Here is a 25,341-nt window from a genome sequence, read left to right as displayed (position 1 = left end):
TGGCAATTTTTTACTTTCAAGATTTTATATATGTCATCCCATTGCCTTCTTGCCTGCATGGTTTCTGCTGAATAAGCCAAGCTTAGTCTTATTGTTTCTCCTCTGTATGTGACTTTTTGTTTTTCTCAAGCTGCTCTCAGGATTTTTTGTTTGTCTTTGGTTTTAGCAAGTGTGATTATTATATGCCTTGGTGATTTTCTTTTTAGGTCTATCCTATATGGGATTTGTTGAGCTTCTTGGATGGTCAGCTTTTCATCTTTCATGATATTGGGGAAGTTTTCTGTCAGTGTTCTTCAATAAGCCTCTTTGTGTTTTCTGTTTTTCTCCCCCATTCTGGAAATCCAATCACTCACAGATTTTTGCTTTTGATTGTATCCCACATAATTCTCAGGGTTTGTTCGTTTTTCTTTGTCTTTTTTCTGATTTTTCCTCAAACAGAATTGCATCCAATTGTTTGTCTTCAATTCCACTGATCCTGTCTTCCATCATTTCATATCTGCTCCTCAGACCTTCTGTGACTCTGTCCATTTCTGAAATCTTGTTGTTTATCTATTGGATTTCTGATTGTTGTTTTTGTATGATTTCTAGTTGTGAATTTATTTTAGCATTTTGTTCCTGTATTATTTTCTTGAATTATTCCATTTTTTTGTCTGTATTTTCCATGAATTTGTCTATCTTTTCCTCAATTTTGTCTGCTTTTTGCTTCAACTCTTGGATAACTCTGAATATTAATGATTTGAATTCCCAATCAGGTAGTTCTAATGCCTTTTCTTCTACTGGAAAGTCATCTGGTGTTTTATTTTGGATGCCTACTGGAACCATCCTGTCCTGTTTTTCTATATGTTTTGATATTGTCTGCTGTCTTTGGGGCATTCAGCAGTTATTTTCCTCATTTATTGATTGTAGATTTCTTTGTTTCATCCTGCTTTTTGTTTTATTTGGTTATGTCTGAGTAGGCAGGCTGTTTGTTCTTTGTTGTTTGCTCATCTGTAGGCACGATACTTTTCACTTCCTTCTCCAGTGGGCAGGGTCAGTCACTTTGGTATGGTACAGAAGTGCAGGTCCAGCTGAAGGGGCGTTTTTGAGATGGGTTGTTTGCAGCATGTAATAGGGCCTACAGGGCGGGCTGGGAATTAGTGCACAGCAGGTTCTGGTAGACTGTGCCTTTGATGCTTGGGGGTATGATTTTCAGTGCATGGTGCATGTAGGCAGGAAGGAGGGGGGAGATTGTGATGTGTGGAGCTAAATGGGTATGGGAAAGAGGAGAGAAAGGAGAGAGAAACAGGAGCCAAAAACATACGCAGAAATAAATCAACCAATAAGAGTGCTAAGGGAGCTTGCCGTTGGAGTGATGAGAGACTGAGAAATGGAGAAAAAATAATGAAAATGGTGAAAGAAAAAAATGAATAAAGAAAAATTAGGAAAAAAAAAAGCTCCCAGGGTTCCCACAAGTACAGCTGCTAGAACTGGGGAAGTCAACCCCAGGCCGTGAGGTACAGCCTTGCTAAAAGGGGTAGAGGTGTCGCACAGTGGAAGGTATTTAGGAGACAAGAGAAAAGGTAAGTTTAGAGAGACAAGAACCTGAGAAATGAAGAGAGACAAAAAGGGAAAAAGAGAGAGAAGAAAACAAAAGAAAGAAACAAAAAAGCAAAACCAAAAAAGAAAACAAGCATAAGGAAATGCCCCCAGGGGTGCCACTGCACGTCTGCACTGAGTAAGGAAGTAGTTCCCAAGCCACACAGTACTGCCCCACTAGTAGGGGCTCCCAAGCTGAGAAAAGAAAAAGGACACAAACAAATCAAAACAGAACAAATCAGAACAAACAAAAAAAAAGCCCCAGGAGTCCCACCAGTGTGGCGGCACAGGCCAGGAAGCAGTTTCACAGTCAAGCGGTGTTTCGCAGCCTTTCAGGAAAAAGCAAAGATGGCACGTGGAGCCAGGTATTTGAGAAAAGGAGGGGGAGGTGGTGAGAGGTAAGGAAGAAATCTAAAGAAGCAGAAAATCGACACCAGCAGCCAACAAATGGCACTCAGGGAGCCGGCCAGTGCAAGCAGGTAGAGCCGGTGCTTCCCGGCCAGAAGACTGTGGCCACAGGAAGCAGAGGAGGCTGAGTGTGAGTGAAGAAGGGTGGGGGGTGGAAAGCATATATTGCTGGTTACCAGTTGTTCTGTCTCCTGCTGGAAGCTCCATGTAGCTGCTTTCTCATACCCCTTGATAGGAGCCCATGATGGCTGATCTGTGCTGCGATAGCTGATAGGGGACGTCTGCATGTATTTCTCCTCACTCTCTGTTCTCTGTCGGTTTCTTATTCCATTGGGTGCTTGGCTGAGTTCTTTATCTCTTCATTTGATGCTTAGGGTTTCAGGATTGATGTGTGTCTCTGTTTGACTTAGTTTTTTAGATCTTTGCTGTGGAGGGTCACTGTGGTTCTGTCTATAGTGCCATGTTGCCTGAAAGTCCATCATTTGATTTCTTCACTGCTGTTTCCATGGGCATTGATTGTGGATCCAAGTAAAATGAAATCCTTGACAACTTTAATCTTTTCTCTCTTTATCATGATTTTGCATATTGGTCCAGTTGTGAGGATTTTTGTTTTCTTTATATTGATGTGTAATTCATACCGAAAGCTGTCGTCTTTGATCTTCCACAGTAATTGTTTCAAGTCCTCTTCGCTTTAGCAAGAAAAGTTGTGTCATCTGCATATCCCAGGTTGTTAATGAGTCTTGTACCGATCATGACGCCATGTTTTCCTTCATATAGTCCGACTTCTTGGATTATTTGTTCAATATAAAGATTGAATAAGTATGGTGAAAAGATACAACCCTGAGGCACACCTTTCCTGACTTTAAACCACGCAGTATCCCCTTGCTATGTCCAAACGACTGCCTCTTCGTCTATGTACAGATTCCTCATGAGCACAAGTACGTGTTCTGACATTCTCATTCGTTGCAAAGTTGTCTATAATTTGTTATGATCCACACAGTCAAATACCTTTACATAGTCAATAAAACACAAGCAAACATCTTTCTGGTATTCTCTGCTTTCAGCCAAGATCCATCTGATATCAGTAATGTCAAAACTTAGTTATTCATATATGTTTGCGTCTCTTTCTAGAATTTTATTTTTTCCTGGTGATCTATATTTCTATCCTTCCTGCAATATCATACTTTCTTGATTACCATAGTTTTAAAGTAAATCTTGAAATCAAGTAGTATGAGTTCTCCAACTCTGTTTTTTTGTTTTGTCTATTATAATTCATTTATCTTTCCATGTAAATTTAAAATAAGCTTGTTGAAGTCTACAAAAAATAATTCTTTAATTTTAACTGGCATTTTGTTGAATCCATAAGATTAGTTTGAGCAGCTTTGACATCTTAAAAGCATTATGTCTTCAAGTCCACAGACATGATACATTTGTCCATTTGCTTATGTCTTATTTGATTTTTTTCATCAGATTTTTGTAGTCTTGTCTAATTTTCCTTTCAGTTCCATCTATTTTTGTTCTTGTATTTTGAGACTCTGTCAGGAGACGCATACACATTTAGAATTTGTGTCTTCTGGGCAAATTAACCCACTTAATATTACATTATTTTGATGTCTTCTTGGTAAAATGACCCCTTTAGAATTAAATAATGTCCCCTTTTAAACCTTTTTTCTTGTTTCTGAAGTCTTCTTTGTCTGATATATATGTAGTCATTCCGTCTTTATTTTGACTAATGTTTGCATGATATATATATTTTTTCTTTTTAAATCCCTTTACTTTGACTTTTTACTCTGTCTTTACATTTAAAGTGAGCTTCTGGAAGACAGTATATAGTTAGGTCTTAATTTTTTATTCAATCTGACAATCTCTGTCTTTTAATTCATGCAGTTAACTCATTTTTAATTTAATGTAGTTATTATTGATAAGGTTGAATTAAATCTTCCTCATTGCTAGCTGTTTTCTTTTTGCTCCATCTGTTCTTAGTTTCTCTTTTCCTCCTTTTCTGCCTGTTTTTGTATTAATTTTTTCTTTATATTTTGTATTATCTCCACTATTGGTTTATGGTTTATACCTCTTATTTTTAATTTTTGATTACTGCCCTAGAGTTTACAATGTACATCTTTTATTAACATTGTCCACCAAGGAGCAGCTAGTGGATTTGAACTGCCAACCTTTTGGTTAGCAGCTGAGTGCTTAACCATTGTGCAACCAGTGCTCTGATATAAGGGAGGCAGAGGGGCAAAAGAGGGGCTGAGAAATCTGAATAGAAAATTATCTCTTCATAAAGCCATTTCATTACATAAAACTTGGTGATATCGAACATGGTATTAGCATCATTTAATGAAGTCTTTATGACACATAGCAAAAAGTAAGATGGTCCATGGTATTTGATGAATATTAGGCCATCCTTTTCCAGAATCCCAAAGACTCTTTGGGGAGTTAGAGAATACTAGAGATGCATTGGCTCTTTCACGACCCTTGAGTTCCATTTCTTGAACTGCATAATGTTGGAAACTCCAAGTACCTAACTTGGTCCAAGGGAGCCACTGACACCTAGGGAGAAGTGGCTTCCCACGCAGCAGTGATGAGACAGCAGAACTGGGAATGTCAGACTGTGATGATGTGTGCTAAGGGGACAATAAGTATCAAATTCATGGCACCCTCTGCATTTTCTCAGGATGATCATTGTGTGCTTGGAGCTGCTTTTAGCATCTCTTAAATCTATGTCTTTGGTAAAGATGTGATTTTCTTCCGTTATACCCTCGCTGTATTGAGAGTCTGTTGGTATGTATCATCCAACGTAGTGAGACATTATAACCTGAACTTCTTTTTTTCTCTTTCTGTCTATGGAAATAAATCACATAGTTTAATTTATTTGAATGCAGTTTGAGTCAAATTCTCTTTGTATTTTTATGATGGCATAATAGCTATCAGAAATTGTTCCCATGGCAGCCGTGAGTGTTATAATAAGCAGAGTCTCAAAGAATGATTTCAGACTACGATCCAAATGTTCACAAAAATAATTTTGGAAAACTATATTATTTACTTAATAGTCCATTCTTAGGCAGTTTGAAGATACAGAGTGACTACTGCCATCAACCATAAAAACTTTTTGATAGAGCTAGGCTGATCATAAACTTGATATATTGGGATATGCCATTGCATTTTCAATATAATATGTCTAAAATATTAATGAAGATGTAGATATAAAATGGTATGAAAGCATTAAAGATGGGCACTATTCAATTCAGCATGACTTTATGCCTGCTTTCTTTTGATCATGTGATATATCTTAATCAACTTTATAACCTAGGGAAAGCATTAGAAAAAGATGAATGTATTCAAAACCCAGGGTATCAGCCATGGATATTTCCAAATTAGAAAAGAAAAGAAAAATGTGTTCTGTTTTACTTTGCTAAGCATTGCACTTTACGGCAAAGAAATTATACATGCTACTGGAAGGCAGACAAATGCTTAATGATAATTGAATTGAACTGTTGCATTGTTGATGCACTTATATTTAGATATAATTCATAGTTTCCAGTAAAATTGCTTAATGAAACAAGAACACTATTGAATATTTACAATCAGCTGTAGGAAAAAAAATCCAGAATAATTTAAATGTTACCATTTAAACTTGTAAAAGGGAAGAAAAACTAACATTAAATAGTTTAATTCTTTTGATTTTTTAATGTTATTTGTTACTTTTCCTGAATTCAGCAATAACGCATTCATTATCAAATACTAGTACAGTACAGAAGAAAGCATAAAGAATAAGTGAAAATCATCCGTTCTCCTAGATATAAAAGTTAGAAGCAGATATGTAGTTTTAAAGTAGCTTTAGCTGACAGTTCCTGATGTGCTCTTTTCTGCTAATTTCTATCTAAAGTACTCATGAAGAAAGCCTCAAACACAAACCCACAGCAACACTCAGAATTAAGAATGATAAAACCCGTTGCCATCCAGTTGATTCCAACTCATAGCAATCCTATAGGACAGAGTAGAACTGCCCCATTGGGTTTCCAAGGAGTGACTGGTGGATCCGAACTGCCGACCTTTCGGTTGGCAGCCAAGCTCTTAACCATTGTGCCACCAGTGTTCCAAGACTGGGTAATCAAGGTAATATAACGAAAGGCAATGGTGATAAGGAGTGGTAGGTCATAACTGGGCTGATGCTTTCTTGGCAAATCTGAGCTTGGGCACTGTAGTGAAATTTTGTTAAAACACCTTATAAAAGGACTCCTGGGGAATCTCATTCCTGTGGGTAGGATATCCACAGCATGCTGCCCCGTTTTTGCTATTTGAGTCATGAGGTAATATCTTTTAAGAATCTGGGATCAATTTTCACGACATAGATAGTTAAGTTAAAAAAAACAAATCATACTCTACTGACACTCTGTCTCACGGAACAGAGGCACTGGGAGTCTGGAAGGTCAGTGTAATGGTGGGGATGGGGAATGTGCGACGGAGAAGGCAAAGAAGGGCATGGTATAATTGTATTTGGCAGTGGTACATTATGTGAAAACGTATTTATATAGTATATCGGTTCATTCTTCATTGCCTCTCTACTGATGCTGAATTAATAGATGATAGGAAGGTATTTTTAAATTTTGTTTTAGGATGGCACAACCTTCACTTTCCTAACTTCCTGAATGACTGTATCCCCATGTCATGGTTTGAATTATGTCCCCCAAAAAATGTGTGTATCAATTTGGCTGGGCCATGATTCCCAGAATTGTGTGGTTGGTCTCCATTGTGTGATTGTAATTTCATGTTAAAGAGGATAGGGTGGGACTGTAATACCACCTTTACCCAGGTCACATCCCTGATCCAATGTAAAGGGAGTTTCCTTGGGGTGTGGCCTGCACCACATTTTATCTCTCAACAGATGAAAAGAAAGGGAAGCAAGCAGAGAGTTGCGGACCTCATACCATCAAGAAAGCAGCACCGGGAGCATAGCGCGTCCTTTGGACCGAGGTCCCTGTGCCAAGGAGCTCCTAGTCCAGGGGAACATTGATGAGAAGGCCAACAGAGAAAGACTTCCCCTGGAGCTGAAGCCTTGAATTTGGACTTTTAGCCTACTTTACTGTGAAGAAATAAATTTCTCTTTGTGAAAGCCATCCATATGTGGTATGTCTGTTGTAGCAGTGCTAGATGACTAAGACACCCCATACAGAATGCAATGCATGAAAGAAGGTATAGCGGGTTGAATGATGCCCCCTCAAAAAAGATATGTCCATGTCTTAATCCCCAGAACATGTGAATGTCATCTTATTTAGAACAAGCATATTTGCTGATTAATTAAGTTAAGAATTATGAGATGAGAACATCCTGGATTAACCAGGTGGGCATTAAAGCCAATGTCAAATGTCCTTATGGAAAAAGAGAAGGCAGACAGAGAAGAAGGTGGTGTAAAGATGGATGAAAAGATTGGAGTAACGTGGCCACAACCAAGAAAGTCAGGGCATGCAGACAACCACCAGAGGCTGGAAGAAGTAAGCAAGGATTCTCCCATAGAGCCTCCAGAGGGAGTGTGACTCTGCCAACACTTTAATTTTGAACTCCTGGCCTCCAGAACTGTGAAAGAATAAATTTTTGTTGTTTTAAGACACCAGTTTATCATAATTTGCTATAGCAGCCACAGGGAAAGAGTCCACATTAGTAGAGTCTTGATGTGACACATGGGTCCAGGGGAGATAGACAAGTGCATTCCTTTCTTTCTTCCTTCCTCCCTCCCTCCATCTTTCCCTCCTTCCCTCCTTTCCTTCCTTCCCGTTTTCTCTCTATCCCCCACTTCTATTACACTAAATGTCCATAGCAAACAATTCTAAAGGGTTTAATGTTTATTTTTGTTTGTGTATGTCCCTGTAATATTTTTTTTTAGAATATACACAGCAGAACATACACCAATTCAACATTTTCTACGAGTACAATTCAGTGATATTGATTACATTCTTCAAGTTGTGCAACCATTCTCACCCTCTGTTTCTGTGCTCCTCCTTCCCCATTAACACAAACTTATTGCTCTCTAAGATTCCTATCTAATCTTTTGAGTTGCTTCTGTCAATTGATTGCATATAGATAGTTCTTAAAAGAGCAGAATGCTCAAGGCAGACATTCTTTATTCGTTAAGCTAAATTATTGTGTTTTAAGAAGACTTCGAGGGATGTTTAAGGTTTAAAGATTATCTCAGGGCAATAGTTTTGGGGGTTCATCCACCCTCCATGGCTCTAGAAATACAGGATTCCATGAAAATTCGAAATTCTATTCTACATTTTCTCCCTTTTGGTCAGGGTTCCTTTATAGAATCTTTGATTAAAATGTTCAGTAATGGTAACTGGGCACCATCCATTTCTTCTTGTCTCATAGCAAAGGAGGTAGTTGTTCATGGAGGTAATTAGCCACACATTCGATTACTTCCTCATATTCCTGACTCTCCTTCTTCCTCTGTTGCTTCAGACAAATAGAGATCATTTGTTCTACCTTGTTTGGCTGCGTACAAGCTTTTAAGAACCCAGGCACTACACAAGGAACTAAGAGACAGAATAGAAGCACTAAACATGATATTAGGTCAGTTAACTGGAATGAAATCATGACCCTAAATCTCCCATGAGGTATTTGGTTGTACCTAAGCAGCCTCAGCAAATGTTCTTTTCTGTTGTTGTAAATAATTCTAGTACACAGTTTTTGCCAATTCAAGTTTTTACAGGTGTACAACTTATTGACAGCAATTATATTAATCAGCTGTGCAACCCTACTCCTAATTATTGCTTATGGAACACAGAGTTTCAGTTTTCAGATGGAAAAATTGTTCCTGTAACATGTTTTGAATGCACTTTTTATAACATTGAGGTATTATTTAAATAGAGTGAAATGGAAATGTCTTAAGTGTACAGTTTACTGGATTTTACCAAATACATATGCTCTTGTAACCCATAACAAAAAAAAAAAAAAAATCCATTGCCTTCAAGTCAGTTGTGACTCATAGCAACACTACAGGACAAAGTAGAACTGCACCATAGGGTTTCCAAGGGCATAGTCTTTATGGAAGCGAACTGCCACATCTTTTTCCCTAGTGCTTAACCACTGCCACCAGGGCTCCTTCTTGTAACCCATACCTATATCAAAATAAAGAATGATTCTCTTAATCCAAAAAAATACATTCTATCCCTTCACAATTAACCCTGTGAGTCAGCCAGTTCCTCTTAGAGGCAACAGCCATTCTGATTTCTACCAGCATCCATTCATTTGCCTGTTCTAGTAATTCATATAAAAGGAAGCATGTGTTTTCTTTGTTTGTCTGTTTTAATTTTGTGCTCACACAGTGCTTTTGAAATTCATTCATGCAATTACGTGCATCAACAGTGTGTTTCTTTTCATAGCTGAGCAGTACTTTATTATATAAATATATAATATACAGCGACTCTACAGGACAAAGCAGAACTGCACCATAGGGTTTCCAAGGAACAGTTGGTAGATTCAAACTACTGACTTTTTGATAAGCAGCTGAGCTCCACCAGGGCTCCAAATAAATATATAAATGTATAAACCTGTTTATCCAGTTCCATGTTGAGAGATATTTGGGAATCTTTCAATTTTGGGCCATTATGAAAATTAAATGTTAAAAAATCCTTGTTTAAATCTTTTCTTAGTTTAATATCTGAAGTAAAATTTCAGGATCATAGGGTAAATATATATATAACTTTATAAGACTTTATAAGAATTTCTATTGTTCTAAATCCTCAGCAATACTTGGTATTATTATTAGTCCTTTATTATTATTATTATATTATTACTTTAGCCATTCTAATTTTGTGAAATCTACTTATAAAGAATGTAATGGTTAATTTGAAGACAATATGTATCTTTAGAGTTCTAACATATCCTATCAAAGAACACAGAATATTAGTTAGTAAATTTAAACAAATTACTAAGTCTTTAGTTGGTCTTTAAAATTATATTATTATTGCTTCAGAGTGGACTTATGTAATCTTGGTCCAAGTCTAGACACTTTTGTAAAGTTGTATTAGCATGTGAATGATGTCTCACATTTTATTGCATTTTCTAGATAAATACCACTTATGTATAGAAAATCTTGTAATTGACAACCTTGTATAAGTTCTAATAAATTGTTTTTTTGTTGTTGTTGTTTTTCTCCACATTGACAATTATATTTAAACAATGATAGCTTTATTTATTCAACAAAGGTGTGCTGGTCTACTTTTGAAAAAACAGCCATTTAAAACCCTATGGAGCATAGATCTACTGACACACATGGGGTCACCATAAGTTGGAGTCAACTCGAAGGCAACTGGTTTTATTTCTTCAATTACAATTATTATACTTCTTTTTCCTTTGTATTTGTGTATTCCATCTAGTAGGTATCCCAGGACTATGTCAAACAGTAAGATAATTGTAGGCATCTTTTCTTGTTTGATGTTAAAACTCAATCATTTAATGTTTCGCGATTAACTATAATGTTTGCTGTCGGATTTTAACATATAATCTTTATTAAATTAAGGGAATTTCTTCTATTAGGTTTTTAGAAGTGGTTTTGAAATTAATATATTCAAAAGTTTTTAACCTTTATCAAAAACTTTTCCTTCAACTTTGAAATACATGATTTTTCTCCTTCAGGTGCTTAATAAGTTACATTATGTTGTTAGATTTTCTGACATTAACCTAAGTTAGGGAACTAAGTTGGTCATAATATATCAATTAATTAATCATTCTAAATTTTATTTGCTAATAATTGATTTAGTATTTTTTGATTTACACTCAAGTGTGTTATTGCGTTTGTTTGGATTATGGTGCTATGATCATGCAAATCTCAGCTAATGAGTCTCAGAATGTTCTCTTTTTTCATTTATTACTGGGAATAATTTATAGATTATTTGTTGGAGCACACTAGTAAATCCATCTATTCCTGGGACCTTTGTAGAACAGTTTTATATAATGATTAAATTTCTTGATGATTAGCAGACTAGTCATGTTTTCTATGTAAAATAGTTGAGTTTTTTTTTCCTCTTCTAGTTGTCTGGAAGTTATATGCTCTGTGTCTAAATTTTTAGTGGAACTCTAGATGATTTCACATCTATTTTTCATTCTTCTTCTGATCAATATCAACCTTTGTTCTTATTGTTCAATATTTTAATTGGAGCCTGTTTTCCACAAGTCAGACTTCATGACTACAAACAAACCCAAAACTGTTGCCGTGGAGCCACAGTTTATATTAACTCTCCACATACTGCCTCTACCCTATTCTGTTTTCTCTCTATAGATGTAAGTAGGTGTATTTTATACCTCTGCATACTACCTTCTAGAGCCCTGGTGGCACGGTGGTTAAGAGCTTGGCTGCTATCCAAAAGGTCGGCAGTTCAGATTCACCAGCCACTCCTTAGAAGCCCTATGGGGCTGATCTACTCTGTCCTAAAGGGTTGCTGTGAGTCGGAATTGACTGGATGGTAACGGGTGAGGGTATACTACCTTCCATGTCTTCTATCTTCTGCTTTCATATTTCTCTTTACTTGTTTCTCTGGACTGGATTATTCATAATTTCTTGACATCTACATTACAGTTTGTTATCAAGAAGGACCAGTCCCTGGAGAAGGACATCATGATTGCTAAAGTGGAGGGTCAGCGAAAAAGAGGAAGATTCTCAATGAGATAGATTGACGCAGTAGCTGCAACAATGGGCTCAAGCACTACAACAATTGTGAGGATGACCCAGGGCCAGGCAGCATTTTGTTCTGTTGTACATAGGGTTGCTACGAGTTGGAACTGACCCAATGACACCTAACAACAACAATATATCACACTTTGGAGCCCTGGTGGTGCAGTGGTTAAGAGCTCTGCTGCTAACCAAAATGTCTGCAGTTTGAATCCACCAGCTGCTCCTTGGAAACCCTATGGGGCAGTTCTACTGAATCCTATAGGGTCGCTATGAGTTGGAATTGACTCAACGGCAATGGTTTTTTTTTAATATTAGTTTATCAGTTATTTATTCAGCTGTGGTTAACAACAAATTCTTAAAATTAAATTTATACTCTTTTGTTCTATTTTTTAAAATTTTTTAAAATTGCTTTAAATATATTAACATAGTCATTTAATATTCCATGTCTGAAAATTATGATGTGTGAAGTCGTGGAGAGTGTGTGCCTACTCTTTATTTCTTCTGCTGCTGTTTCTATCTCCAAGTACTTACTTTCTTCAAGTAATTTGTGAGGTTGCCTATTGACTGCTCATTTTCCTTGAAAACTTTTTATTGGGATTACTTTATGGCCAGAGAGGATCTACATCTGTTTCTGCCATCTGTGCAATGGCACTAGCAACACAGAACCAGTTTAAATCAAATTTTCCATTTGGGATATCCTAGACCACATAACTAGAACAAATTTAGGCATGGAACACCAAGATGGGTTTTTTTTTTTTTTTTTGGTAAAGATATAAGTAACTTGATGGCTTATTTTGATCTGTGATTTCTCCTGGGAGGATCCAAATTTCAAAAGACTGAAATCATTTAGATTGTGTTCTCTGACCAGAGTGAAATCTAGCAAGAAATCAATAAAAGAGTAACTAGGAGACACTCTTATGTTTAGTAATTTTAAAAAATTAAGATGTATGTTTCCATATTAACCATCCATCAAAAAAGAAATATATATTAAATTTGGAAAAATACATTGGACTGAAGGAAAATGAGACTGTATCTTCAAGACACAAATAAGGCCTTGCTTAAAAAATACATACCAATATAAAGGCACTCATATATTAGAATAAAAGAAAGGTTATAAAACAAAAACGGCACTTGCAAGAAGTTATAAATGAAGTAATTTACACCCAGAGAATATACGGGAAAGGAAATAATAAATGTAAGAGCAGAAATTAATGAAGTATAACACAAACAATAGACTGAATTAACCAAGAAAATAGCTAGCTCTTTGAAAATATTAATAAAATTAATAAACACCTCTTGAGAGTGACTATGAGTGAAAAAGGTCATTACAGAGATGGCCTCAGCTGGGATAACTGGGTGACTATACTGTTTTTTCATGTGTCTCTCATTCTCTAGCTGGCTAACTTGTGGAAGGTTCTCATGTCAATGGCTGAGAGCAAAAGCTAAGGTAAGCCAAATCAGGCGAGTTCTTTTCAAGTCTCTGATTGAATTACTTTTGCTATCATGGAAGAAAGATCTGGCAATCTGCTTCCATAAAAATTACAGCCAAGAAAACCCTATGGAGCAGTTCTACTCTGTCACATGGGGTCACTATGAGTTGGAGTTGACTCAATGGCATCCAGCAACAACAACAATAACCATACTATTCATCAAAGCAAGTTCATGGCCATGCCCAAAATTACAGTGAGAGGCTACTGAAAAATTACTGGTGAAGAATGTAGATATAGGGAGAGGTGAAACATCGATGCATTCAAACAAAGTTAACCTCTGGAGTTGGGCATCAATAAAATGGTTACCAGTGGAAGTGATTGGAAGAGATACAGGATGCTTCTGGAATGTTGGCTATATTCAGTTATATGATCTGACTTTTGTTTTCATAGCTGTATTAGTTTCTAGGAATTCACTGATCTGTACATTTATGTACATGATACTTAAAATTTTATTTTAAAATGCAATAGAAAATTTTTAAACTAAAAATTATAATAGAAAATATAATTACAAACATGAAGTGTTATTATATGACAACAAGGCTTATTAAATTTAAAAATAATTTAAAAACACAAAGCAAGTGTTAGAAAAGGTGTTGATAGAAAATATTACATGCTTCTGGTAGTTCCTTCTCCTGGTTGAAGAAAAATTTGTACAACACTTCAGAAAGCAGATTTCTACTGTCTACTAATATCGGTACACATGATATTTGATCTTGCAATTTTCCACCTAGAGATAGACAAGAGAACTTATTACTTATGTGCACTAAGTGATTTGCACAAGAATAGCCAGAGCTGGATTACTTAGTAATAACCCAAACCTGATAACATCCCAATTATAAACAAGGGTAGAATGGATAAATTGTGATATAACCATACACTAACATTCTATACTGCAATAAAGGAAATACAGCTACACATAATAACATGGATATATTTAAGAAGAACAATATTGAGCCAAAAAGCCCAGATCCAAGAGAATGCATATTGCATTAATTCCATTTATATGAAGTTCAACAGTTACTAAAACTAAACAAAAGACAAAAGTCTTACTATATTCAGGCTCGGATGCTAAATTCTAAAGAAATACACAGACGTCATTACCATAAAAGTCAGCTTATTGTTAACTTTGGTGGGAGAAGGCAATGATTGAGAAGGGGCAAAACAGGGGCTTCAAGGGGGCTCATGAGGTTCTGTTTATTTTCCTGCTAGTAGGTTACACAGTTTTTTTGCTTTGTGATAAACTATTGAAATATTCATTTTTGTTTTATGCACTTTTTCTCTGTTGTTAGGTGCCATTGAGTCAGGACCCTATGTCCCACAGAATGAAACACTGCCCAATCCTGTGCCATCTTCGTGATCTTTGTTATACTTGAGCCCATTGTTGCAGCCACTGTGTCAATTCATCTCATTGAGGGTCTTCCTCTTTATCCCTGACGCTCTACTTTACCAAGCATGACGTCCTTCTCCAGGAACTGATCCGTCCTGATAACGTGTCCAGAGAACTTGAGACAAAGTCTCGCCATCCTCACTTCTAAGAAGCATTTTGGCTGTACTTCTTCCAAGACAGATTTGTTTGTTCTTTTGGCAGTCCATGGTATATTCAATATTCTTTGACAACACCATAATTCAAGGACATCAATTCTCCTTTGGTCTTCCTTAGTCATTGTCAAGTTTTCGCATGCGTATGAGGCAATTGAAAACACCATGGCTTGGGTCAGGTGCACGTTAGTCCTTGAAGTGACATCTTTGCTTTTGAACACTCGAAAGAGGTCTTTTGCAGCAGATTTGCCCAATACAATCCATCATTTGATTTCTTGACTTCTGCTTCTGTGAGTGTTGCCTGTAGATCCAAGTAAAATGAAATAATTGAAAACTTCAATCTTTTCTCCGGTTATCGTGATGTTGCTTATTGGTCCAGTTGAGAGGATTTTTGTTTTCTTTATGTTGAGGTGTAATCCATACTGAAGGCTGTAGTCATTGATCTTCATGAGTAAGTGTTTCAAGTCCTCTTCACTTTGAGCAAGCAAGGTTGTGTCATCTGCATATCACAGGTTGTTAATGAGTCTTCCCCCAATTCTGATGCTTCGTTCTTCTTCATTTAGTCCAGCTTCTTGGATTATTTGCTCAGCATACAGATTGAATAAGTATGGTGAAATGATACTACTCTGGCGCACACTTTTCTGGACTTTAAAGCATGCAGTATCCCCTTGTTCTGTTTGAAAGGCTGCCTCTTGATCTATGTACAGGTTCTTCATGAGCACAATTAAGTGTTCTGGAATTCCCATTCTTCACAACGTTATCCATAATTTGTTACGACCACACAGTCGCATGCCTTTGCATACTCGATAAAAGACAGATAAACATCTTTCTGGTATTCTCTGATTTCAGTCAGGATCCATCTGACATCAGCAATGATAGCCTCGGTTCCACGCCCTCTCCTGAATCCGGCTGGAATTTCTGGCAGTTCCCTGTCGATGTACTGCTTCAACTGCTTTTGAATGATCCTCAGCAAAATTTTACTTGTGCGTGTTATTAATAATATTGTTCAATACTTTCTGCATTCTGTTGGATCATCTTTCTTGGGAATAATTATAAAAATGGATCTCTTCCAGTTAGTTGGCCAGGTAGTTGTCTTCCAAATTTCTTGGCATAGACGAATGAGCACATCCGGGGCTGCATCTGTTTGTTGAAACATCTCAATTGATTTTCCATCAATTCCTGGAGCCTTGTTTTTCGTCAATGTCTTCAGCGCAGCTTGGACTTCCTTCAGTACCATCAGGTCTTGATCCTATGCTACCTCCTGAAATGATTGAACGTTGACCGATTGTTTTTGGTACAGTGACTCTGTGTATTCCTTCCATCTTCTTTTTATGCTTCCTGTGTTATTCAGTATTTTGCACGAAGAATCCTTCAAAAGTATGACACAGGCTTAAATTTTTTCTTCAGTTCTTTCAGTTTGAGAAATGCTGAGTGTCTTCTTCGCTTTTGGTTTTCTAACTCCAGGTCTTTGCACGTGTCATTATAATACTTTACTTTGTCATTTCATGCCACCCTTTGAAATCTTCTGTTCAGCTCTTTTACTTTGTCATTTCTTCTGATTCCTTTAGCTACTCTAGATTCAAGAACAAGTTTCAAAGTCTTTTCTGACATCCATTTTGGCCTTTTGTTTCTTTCCTGACTTTTTAATGACTCTTGCTTTCTTCATGTATGATGTTCTTGATATTGTTCCACAACTAGTCTGGTCTTTGGTCATTAGTGTTCAATGAGTCAAATCTATTCTTGAGATGGTCTCTAAATTCAGGTGGGACATACTGAAGGTCGTACTTTGGCTCTCCTGGACTTTTTCTAATTTTCTTCGTGGACTTGTTCTAATTTTCTTCAGCTTCAACTTGAACTTGCATATGAGCAATTGATGAACTATTCCGCAGTAGGCCCCTGGCCTTGTTCTGACTGATGATATTGATCTTCTCTGTCTCTTTCCACAGATCTATTTGATCTGATTCTTGTGTATTCCATCCAAGTGAATAGTCACCATTTATGTTGTTGAAAAAAGGTATTTGCAACAAAGAAGTCATTGGTCTTGCAAAACTCTATCATGTGATCTCTGGCATCATTTCTATCACCAAGGCCATATTTTCCAACTACCAATCCTTCTTTGTTTCCAACTTCCACATTCCAATCACCGGTAATTATCAATGCATCCTGACTGCATGTTCTATCAATTTCAGACTGCAGAAGCTGGTAAAAATCTTCAGTTTCTTCATCTGTGGCCTTAGCAGTTGGTTCGTAAATTTGAATAATTTGTTTTATTAACTGGTCTTCCTTGTAGGCATATGGATATTATCCTATCACTGACAGGGTTGTACTTCAGGATAGATCTTGAAATGTTCTTTTGGATGATGAACGCAATGCCATTCTTCTTCAATTTGTCATTCCCGACATAGCAGACCATATGATTTTCTGATTCATAATGGCCAATACCAGTCCATTTCAGCTCTACTTTAACCTGAGGGGCTCATCTTCCAACACTATATCAGACAATGTTCCACTGCTATTCATAAGATTTTCCCTGGCTTTTTTTTTTTTTTTCCCCAGAAGTAGACTGCCAGGTCTCTCTTCCTATTCTGTCTCAGTCTGGAAGCTCAGCTTAAACCTGTCCACCATGGGTGACCCTGCTGGTATTTGAATACTGGTGGCACAGCTCTCAGCATCACAGTAACATGCAAGCCCCCACAGTATGACAAACTGACAGATGTGTTGGTGACTTTTTCCTCTATGTACATATTGTTTCACAATTAAAAACAAATTAAGAAATTCAAGTTAGTTGTTGGCATTGTTTGGAGAGATAGAGATGCATTTGGGTAGAGCTGTGCCTTGTATGAGGGGTGTTAATTTTATGATTCTTCTTTTAAACTCAAAATGTTTCCTATATACACAGGTTGGTGTGTTTGATATCTCGAAAAAACCCTGTTGCTGTTGAGTCATTTCTGACTCTTAGAGACCCTATAGGACAGAGTAGAACTGCCCCATAAGGTTTCCAAGGTGCGGCTAGTGGATTCGAACTTCTGACCTTTTGGTTAGCAGCCTGCGCTCTTAGCCACTGTGCCACCAGGCTCCCCATGTTTGATATATGCCATAATAAAAAAAAGTAGTTTAAAAAGTACATTTAGCCATGTATTTGCAGGGTAAAATAAACTTTTCTGCAAAATGCTGCCATCATTCTGAAATTTTTCTGAAATAATCAAACAACATAACCCAATCTTTCAATTTATATGCAAGTTGAATAATTATAATAACATATATGCAAATGCAATTAAGAGTGCTCATATATGCAAATAACCATAACTTCCAACTTGATAAATATTTCATTAATTCCATAACAAGGATGGCATTTATCAGGAAATGATTGCACACTGCTTCTTATTGCAAGTTATAATTGAAAAGTAATTTTTATATATATTTTGAGATGGTAAAATGGTTCACCTTTTATTGGAGCCCTTCGTACTTCCAGCGACAATTATCACTATAATTTTCGAAGGAGTGGTCAGGAAGATTTAGCTATTCAATTAAATTATTTGCATAAGAAAACAAGCCTTACTTGTACATCTTACCTCTCATTTGACAAAATTTGGGCGTCTGTCTCTCCATAACGTCCCCGTGTGATGCAAATGGATCGTGCTCAGCTACTATCCTAAAGGTTGGCAGTTCAAACCCATCCAGCTGCACCATGGAAGAAAGGCCTGGTAATCTGCTTCCCTTAAGATTACAGCCAAGGAAATCCTACGGAGCACTTCTACTCGGTAACACGTGGGGTGGTCATGAGTTGGAATTTACTCAAATCAACAGTTTGGGCTCTCTCTATACTTCTTCCTTTATTTTTAGTTACAGCAAGAATTTCTTAACTACGCATTTGTCTCGTTCCTGTTCTTTCCGCCACGTGTACTGAATCTAACCATTTCTTCCGTAACTTTACTAATTTCCATATTTCTGCGCTCTGATTTTCTCACAGCCGCTTTTGGTTTGTTTGTCTGTTTGCTTGTTTCTTTGCTCAATCCTCAGGCAGCTTTTTTCCCATGGTCCTGAATTATACACAGAACTCCATGGGCTCTCTCCTTGATGCTCTGCCCAGTGTCACCTTGCTTGCATCCACACCAATGAGGACAATAAGTTGGGAACAAAATTCCTACTTGTATCTTAAGATATTTAAGTATAATGACATAGTCAGATTTTTAATTCTGAACGTATTGAAAAGATAAGTCAAAAAAATTAAATTTATTTCATTATTAATTGGTTTTATTAAAGAATTTTCTTCTAAAATCCATTCCATTTTTTGTTTTTAACATTTTGAAGTAAAGGAGTTATAATGATAATGACGATGATGACATTAATAACAATAAAACCTCGGGGAAAATTTGCATTTCCTTTTGGGACAGAACGAGTGCTGAATCTGCTCAGCAGAGAGTGTCCTCCAAGAGAGGCTGCACTGGTTTTTTTTTTGCTATAATTTCCCCTGGATATGGGCACTGTGTAAGCACTCAATTAAAATACATTTAATTAATGAACATACATAGTAGAACAGAAAGAATGGCTTCATATATCTTTGTGATTTTGCCATATAACACACTCATCAATAATCATAATGAGTTACTAACAGTCTCTAGAGATGTATATATATACGTGTGTATGTGTGTGCACATACACACATACAGATACATATATAATAAGCGTAAACATCTGCTAAGTTCTAAACAGATGTGATATCTGGAGGCAGTAACAAAGTTTCCTCAGGAGTGAATTCTTCCTATCCTCAGAAGAGTAAAATGTGAAATTTCAACATCTAATTCCGTCAAAACTGGAACATATGAAATCGCCTTCAAGAACTAGAATGATATAGTCCTGGAACACTTTACTATAAACTGATTAAAGATGTTAATGTGTGAAATGCAACACAGTGTCATTCAGAAGTGTGACAGATTAGCCTTGGAAGAACAGAAGACATAGCTTCACCAAAGAAAGCCTGAGCAGCACCTCACCAGACAGTAGGTAGTTGTCCAGCCAACACAAGTCTATATCTGCCTCAGTGTTTTCATGTTGAGAAGGGAAGTTTAGGGATCTTCTAATTTTCTTATTTGAATTCCAAGCTCATCAAGAATTGTTTGCATAACTTGATTTCTTGGACAGTTTGCCTACAGGTGGACATCGTTCTCTTCAGATCAATGCAACATGTTGGTCTTCATGAAATATGCATTTACAGATATCTGTAGAGTCTATTAGGTTCTTACCTGATTTATAGCATTCCATTAATGCTGGGACAGAGATAAGACTGAGTTTCAGACTGTAAGCCTGAGAAACATATTCTAGGAAAAGACCATTTCACCAAAATAAACATTCTCTGGTGTAGATCTGACTAGACAATCAGCTAGACTACCTGAATGACCATCCTTCCTCTTTCCCTGACGTCTATGCCAAAGAATACTCTGTCTGCTTTTGTGTGTTTCTTTATACCTGTAGTTAAAAATTTACTTTGGAGGTATAGTAGAGACTGTTAAGTACCATCTATCTCCCCCTCCAGAATGGAAAGACTTATTCCTACAACTGCTGTGAGTGCTACTAGCTGACAGCCCTCAGCTGTCAACATTACTTGGGATTTGCCTTGCCTGAGTGAGCAGGTTTGCACAAGGGTATGTGCCCTTGCTGAGGCAGTCCACACCCAAAGAACAATTAACACAGTGGGGTAATAAGACCGTTTGCCATCAAGTCGATTCAGCCTCATATCGACCTTATAGGACAGAGTAGAACTGCCCCATAGGGTTTCTAAGGAGTGGCTGGTGGATTCAGACTGGACCTTTTGGTTAACCACTGTGCCACCAGGACCCCAATAAGACAGGCCTCTGTGCCCAACTCAAAATAACTGAAGGTCCTTTCAGACTCAGAATTCCCTGAAGACATTGCTGAAGGCTTTGTTGAGAATGCACCGAAGCTCACCTTCTCTCTTTTCCCAATCATTTTTATTTCCCTATCCTTTCACATATATTGATACAAAGAGTGCTCCCTGATAAACTTCCTTGTGTTAATCTTTGTTTCATCGTCTACTTCCCAGGAACCAAACCTGTGACAGTTGGCTCAGTTACGGACAAAGTCCTTAATGGAATGCCACTGTTTATGGGGGAAAAAAAGACAATTAAAGGAGCAAAGAGTTTTTGGTACTTGAAGTTATTTTTTACTATGTTTTCAGGCAGTTAAAGTTACACTGGATCAAGTAAGAGTATGTTTTTGCCTATATTTCTATGGTAACATTTTCTTATTACTTTACTATTTTTTTTCATTTATTCATTTATTTATTCATTGCCAGATCTGTTTGTAAAAGATTTTAGTGGTTTTCAAAATCCTCCTGCTGCTAAAACATAACTTATTTGGGAAAAACACATTGGGAGAGAGGCTTAGAAGCTTCCACATTAACCTTAAGGTACCTGCTAATCTTTGTGCTTTTAGAACTCCAAAACCGTAGAAGTAATTCTCATGTTAATGCTCATTGAGCAAAAGTCTTAAATATCATGCTATGAGTTTGACTTGGAGAAGGCAGGTCTAATTTATTTCTTCACATCTGGGTAATACGTGATTTCTGATCAAGTTATGATCTTAATTGCTACCCATCGAAACATGGCTACTTAGAATCATAATTTTTTTTTTTTAGGTGTCGTTGAGTAGGTTCCAACTCATAGCAACCCTACAGGACAGAGCAGAGTGGCCCCATAGGGTTTCCAAGGAGTGGCTGGTGGATTTAAACTACCAACATTTTGGTTAGGAGCCGAGCTCTTAACCACTACGCCACCAGGGCTCCCTACTTAAAATAAACTTCCTTAAATGCTGATTAAAAAGAAAAAAGTATTGTCCTAATTATGTTATAATTCTGATAAATTACAAACCATATTTTAAAATTCTGACAAGTCATCATTATCCTATAGCAAGTTCCTTCTCCAGCTTCCACAATACCACTGCCTTCAAGTTCAACTGTATTATATTTAATTTTTTAATTCATTAGAAACTCCAAATTTTATTTCTTCTGGGTGTAGTCAATTTTTCTCGTTAAAATTCATTCATTAATATAATAAATATATTGTTTCCTTCACAAAAAAATCATAAAAGGATTATATTTTAATAGTCAATTGAATAAAATGATTCAGCTAGTTATTATAGGTAACTATTGAACTGTTGATAATCATTAACTCAGTAATACAGTAATACAAGTTGTGTTGGCCATGAAAATCTTCAGATTTTCTCTTTGAGGGAGCACAGTTTATTGACAGTCTCGATGGCCAACCTTCTCTGGAACAACCATCTTGATTACTCCAAGGTCACGCCTTCTTGAGCTGCTACCAGTGAATGACTGTGCAGGCAATTTCCTGTGGGACTTGGGACTCCTATACCAGAGGCGTAGTCAGGGGAGTTAGAGGGGGTCATTTGCCTCCAGGCACAAGTCCAAGGGAGCCCTAGCCTCCCAGTTTGCCATTGATGAGGATGGCATGGGGGGTGCAAACTTAGAGATTTCCCCTGGGTGCTCGTTACCTTCCGTAAGCCTCCGTCCTATACCAGGTGACTTTGACTCAAGAACTCCCCATTGGCTGACCCAATACTTTCTTAGCATTGTGCAGAAATCTGAGAGTCTCCCTACCCAAACCTCCTTCCCTCCCTGTCTTTTTTCCCTGGTGCTAGAGTGGCCCCTATGTTTGAAAACTCTCTCTGCCTATTCCTGCTTCTTGGATGTTATACCCATACCATTTACTGTGTATACTAGTGTGAGATGCAGTGAAAAATACTCAGTTCTCACAGATCAGGAAGCTACCAGGTATACTTATTCTGGGAAAAGATCAATGCTTGCCACATGGAAATAGACTAATAGGCAAAGCAATTTCATTTTTAAGGTTCAAAGTCTAAGGAAATGTCCAAGCTGTTACAAAAACTAAGATCCATTTTTATCCCTATTACATCTAAAATTGGAGCTAATTACCTCCATGAACAACTGCCTCCTTTGCCATAAGACCAGAAAAACTGGTTGGTGCCCGGCCACCATTACTGAATATTTTGATCAATAATTCTACAGAATAATCTTGATCAAAAAGGGGAAAATGTGGAACAGAATTTCAAATTCTTACAGACTCCAGACTTTCTGGAGCCATAGAGGCTGCGTGAACCCCTAAAACTATTGACCTGAGATAATCTTTAAACCTTAAACTAGAAATATCCCCTGAAGTCTTCTTAAAACCAAACAATAGTTTAGCTTGGTAAGTAAAGAATGTTGCCTTGAGCATTGTGCTATTTCATGATCAAAGTGACAACAGCAACTCGAAAGATTAGATAGGAACCTTAGGGGACAGTGAGTTTATGTTAATGGAGGAGGAACAACTCAGAAAAGGAGGGTGAGAATGGTTGCACAACTCAAAGAGTGTAATCAATGTCACTGAATTGTCCATGTAGAAATTGCTAAATTGATATGTTTTGATGTGTATATTCTCAACAACAACAAAATGATTTTTTTTTTAATCTAAAACCAGAGACACTGTGGAAAGTTATTTGGACTATGGACAGTTGAGTAAATCATACTTCTGCTTGATGTACTCATTCTTAAATGTGATCTATTCTGGGGGGCTAGGATTCAAGGACAGGATAAGGGTACCTGCAGTGAGCGTTGCAGAGAATTGGAAGTTGAAGAGGGGCTGAAGAATGATGTAGGAAGAAGTTAAGAGAAAAAAATTTCCTATTTCAATAGTTAAGAGACTTCCCTTTTCTCCCTCATGCATCTTTTGTTTAGTTTTGTATCAGATCCAGAATTCAGAGTATCAGTAATTTAACTCAGATGCAATATGGGTTAAATGGAATTTTATAAGAAACATCTACTAGACATAGCATCACATTGCTCCTTTGAGAAAAAACATGTTTAGAATCTCAACTAACAGACCTACAAATAAAATTTTATTACACAACCTGTCTACAAACTGGGGCTTGTGCGTCTAACTAAAATAAATATTTCTTTTCTTGAAAGCAGAGACAACTTTTTAAAGCATTTTCTTTATATTTCTGGAATACTTCCATCCGTGTCTTGAAGAATATAGACCCCTGAAGCGTTGTGAGACAATTCTTCTCTAAGGTTAATGTGTGTAGTGTGGGTTGCTATTGTAGCAAAATAAATGCCATTCGAGTATCCTGGCATTTAGAACTGTAAGAGCAAGGCCACTGGTTTGCTCTGTAGCCTATATCTCAGACACACAATAGAATGAATGTCTATTCATTACAATCTGCTTTACAATAAGATTAAATGAGGAAGGAAACACACCCTTTAATAGCCTCTTCAGATTTAATCTGATGGATTTGAAATATAACTACAAAGTAGAAGTATGATCTTTCTTTTTATTTTACATGCAAATTAATTTTGAAAATAGAAAGAGTGCTTCATTTTCAGTGATTTTGACATGCAGAATCTTATATTTAGGAGATACCATGGACTCTTTCATGCTAACATTGTGTTTAAATAAATCTCAGCTCATGAATGATTGATCTTAAAGAATTTAAAAAAAAAAAACTTCTCTAGTGTGAACAATTATTGTTGAGTTCTGGTTCAATAGGCATGAAATTCTAGGGCATGAATTGTGAGTTATAGTACTCCAGGGCCTTTACTATACTGGCAAGATCTAATGTTTCCAAAATGAAACACCAGCTTCATATTCAAAATCCTCCTTTGTTAAATAATCTTTGTAATGCATTTTGATGTGTCAATCTCTCAAGGGTCGGTCGGGTCCAGTTTAGAGAACACAATCAAAGTCACCAGAGATATCAAAAGAATAAGATATCCAATGCAATGCACTGTGCAAATAAAGATAGACTCATGCACAATGGATAAATTTTACAAAGACAATAGACACTGCCAATTTTAGCCAATATTATGAGCATTAAGAATATTCTTTCCTGTCTGCTGACGTGGAACATAGCCAAGTAATTATTTCTGGTCAGTGATATGTGAGCAGAGAAGATGTGTGTCACTTCTGGGCCAACGTATTTTATTTTTGATGCTCAATTTTCTGACCCTGCCTTCCCATATCTCATACAAGAGTAACTGTGGAAATGCGTGAAAATGAAGCCTCCAAACAGCTTTGTTTCATGAGTTACGGCAATAAACAGAGAACTCCTCTGTCAACACACAGTGGACATGTATGATGAAGAAATAAACCTTTGATATTGAAGCTACTGAGCCCAAATATCATAGCAGTAAAACCTAGTCTAGCCTGGCAAACATAAATAGAGAGATAAAGATGAATGTCTACATACTTACTGGATTAAACCAAAACCAAACCAGTTACTATCAAGTTGATTCCGGCTCATAGCGATCCCTATGTTTGTCAGAGTAGAACTGGGCTTCAGAAGGTTTTCAGTGGCTGATTTTTCAGAAGTAGATCTCTAGGTCTCTCTTCTGAGGTGCCTCTGAGGGGGCTTGAATCACTAACCTTTTCGCTAGTAGCCCAGTACTTAACCATTTGCACCATCCAGGGACTCCACACTTACTGGATAAAAAAATCAAAGCAAACTCGTTGCCGTTGAGTTGATTCTGATTCATGGCGACCCTAGAGGACAGAGTAGAACTGCCTCATAGGGTTTCCAAGGAGCTGCTGGTGGATTTGAACTGCTGACCTTCCGGTTAGCAGC

The sequence above is a fragment of the Trichechus manatus genome, unplaced genomic scaffold, assembly GCF_000243295.1.
Source record: "Trichechus manatus latirostris isolate Lorelei unplaced genomic scaffold, TriManLat1.0 scaffold00062, whole genome shotgun sequence".
Lineage (NCBI taxonomy): Eukaryota > Metazoa > Chordata > Mammalia > Sirenia > Trichechidae > Trichechus > Trichechus manatus.
This window is presented reverse-complemented; position numbering follows the sequence as displayed.